The sequence below is a fragment of the Chironomus tepperi genome, unplaced genomic scaffold (genome assembly GCF_022539635.2).
Source record: "Chironomus tepperi strain 1889 unplaced genomic scaffold, CSIRO-AGI_Ctep_v1 contig_461, whole genome shotgun sequence".
Taxonomy (NCBI): domain Eukaryota; kingdom Metazoa; phylum Arthropoda; class Insecta; order Diptera; family Chironomidae; genus Chironomus; species Chironomus tepperi.
In genome coordinates, this window is record NW_027226583.1 from 305,708 (window position 1) to 308,841 (window position 3,134).

Below are 3,134 nucleotides of genomic sequence, written 5' to 3' on the forward strand. Positions count from 1 at the left end.
AATCTTCATCACCTCTATTCTGTCCTTATTTCCCTCAATCAAATCTTTATCTCCCTCAATCTAGTCTCCATCCAATCAATCCAGTCTTCATCCCTTGAATTCAGTCTCCATCCCATCAATCCAGTCTTTATCTCCCTCAATCCAGTCCTTATCTCCCTCAATCCCGTCCTCATCTCCCTCAATACGCCCCTGATCCCTGCACATTCGTATAGAATAGGAAAAAAATATATTTTTTTTTTGCGGTTTTTGGGTAAATAATATTCATGCAGATTGCTGCAATTAGCCTTCAAAATTATACATTTAAATGCATATCATTTGGGTAGATATGCATGGTAGATATTCCAACAAAATGAGATTTGAGATATTTTAATGATGCAGAATTTATATATTTTTTTGTTGCTGCTGCTGCTGCTGAAATGATTATCTTAATTTCATATAACTGTTTCTCATTTCTTTCTAGCTTAAAATTGCCTAATTTTAATTCATTTCGGTTTTGCATGCTTGCTAGCCTCCAAGCAGGCAAATCAATTAATTTATTTTAATTTTTCTAATGGATTCCTTTCTTTCTGCATTTAACATTAGATTATACAAATTTATGTTGTTCTGCCTTAATAAGATATATAATTTTATAAATGCATTCAATGCATGCATTTCATTCTGAATTTTATATATAAAATTGATGGGAAATTGATGTTGACAGTGCACGATATGCTATTGGATTGGAGGTAAAATTGAGGTAGATTCTGAATTATGTATAAGAAATTGGATTACAGTTCTTTTTTAAGATATGGAAGTATTCAATGAATAGCAAATTATATTGACTGTAATTTTTTTTGGTATATTATGTTATTAGCTTAATTGAGAACTTTTGGCAGTTCTTTGGAAAATTATTGATCTGGTGAATTTTGGATAGTTATACTATAAGTTGTGTTTTGGTAAACCGTTAGGAATTCTCATGCAGCTAATGAGCAGTCGAATTTAGTGTTTTTTGTCTGAACAGCCCCAAGTGGACAAAAATACGTTTTAACTTGTTCAAGATAAGCTAATGTCTGGTTCGTGACTAATTCTAACGATTTTTGTCCACTTTGGCGTCAATATAGATACAGATGCTTGGCTATTGATTAGTATTCCCTAATATTCCAAAAGGCGTCTTCTCAAGAGTAGAATTAGCTGAGAACAACGTTCACGAGCATGTTCACCTACTGTATTTAAGATGAACCAACACTCGAGATGCCTGTTAGGGATCGTGTCAAATCACACAATGCTGGTACTCCCCTGGTCTTAAATTTGAGTAAATTTCCCGAAAATTTAGCCGTTTTTTTGGGATTTTCTTCGCAAAAAACATTAAAAAACTAAAGAATTCTGCATTCTTTCCAAAAATGAATAAAAAGTTGGCCTTAAACCCTACTTTTAGGCACAGAAGTCAGGAGACTTGTACTTTTTTTGATCAGATCCTTTTCAGCTAATATGTCTAATAATGATTCTAGAGTCCGAGACTTCAAAATATTCTCTTGAATTCTCTGTCTTAGTCTTTGTCCCGGACTAGGTATTTGTCCCTGACTCTGTTTTGGTTTCGGTCTCAAACTAGACATTGTTCCTAGTTCCGGCCTCAGACTCAATCTAAGTATTGGTCTCGATCTCGGTCTCGGTTGTGTCCTTGGTCTTGGTCTTGGTCCTAGTATTGGTGTCGGTCTTGGTCTCAGGCGCAGTCTCAGTCTCAGTCTCAGTCTCAGTCTCAGTCTCAGTCTTAGTCTCAGTCTAAAACTCAGTCTCAATCTTGGATTCGGTTTCTTTTTCTTTCTTGATCTCAGTCTCGGTCTTGCTCTCTAAAATTCATCAAAACCAAGTATTCAAATAACTTTAATGTTTAAAAAGCAAGTCACATTAAGACTTCATCCTCAGCAATACATAAACCAATTAAACTAAAGAATATAAAACAATAAATTGATCTAGAACTCAAAACAAAGCTAAAATGCACTCAGATATCAAATGACATTTAAGTTTTTGCTCATGTAATTCCCACCCATCTAGCACTTTATTGCCATTATACTTCAATAGCACTCACATGAGACTAATATGACATTAAGAACAAAATATCATGATATAAATCTTCAGTTTTTCTATCCAATTACAGTGACTCAACTAAAAAGTCATTAAAGACAAATTAAATTTTTTTTGTGCAGCATAAAGTTTTATAATCCCCAACATGCACAGTAAAAGTATTTAAATCACATTGAAATTGAAACTTCCAAAAAAGCTTTGCAATCGTCTAGCTTAAAAACTTCTGTAATTCAATCCATAAAAATGGCAAAAAAATAAAACTTAACAACTTCAATTAACAGAACTGGAACTGAAAAAAATAATATAATAAAATATTAAATTTTATGATTCATTCAGCCTGAAAGTGAGGCTTGTGATATTCAATATTGAATTGGAAAACAGCAGAACTGCGGTTTCAACAGCAGCGATTCAACCACGACAGAGGATAAAAAAAACATACCATTCTTTATCATATTCAATTGTATATGCATGTTGGGATATATAAAAAATTACAAAAAGTTCTTGTGTTGTTGATTGAGGGAATTAAGCGCATTTTTTGGCTGAGCGATGAGAATTCGAAGAATTCTTGGATTTGATGTGTAGAAAAGGACTCTAAAGTCATTAACATTTTGAGCTGGCAAAAGTTCTCAAAGGATAAAGCAAACCAAGCAATAAGCCAATGATTTGATGGCATAGAGCTAGTTCTTCAAACTAGAGCTTTGTACGAGTTCTGGTTGCCGAGGTATCATCCCTTACACAACCAGCTAGCCAGCCAGTCATCCAGCCGGTTAGTCAGTTAGTTAGCTAATCATCCAGTCATCCAGTCAATCAGCCAGTCAGTCAATCAACTAATCACCCAATCAGCTAGTTCACGAGTCAGTTAATCAGTTAGTCAGTTAGTCAAGCTAGACATCCAATTCGCCAGCCAGTTAGAAAATTAGCCAGTCCAGTTAGTCAGTCAGCCAGTCAGGCATCCAATTCACTAGTCAGTCAGTCAGTTAGTTAGTCAGTCAATCAATCAATCACCCAATCAGCTAGTTCACAGGTCAGTTAGTAAGCCAGTCAGTCAATCAGTAAGTCCATCAGTTAGTCAG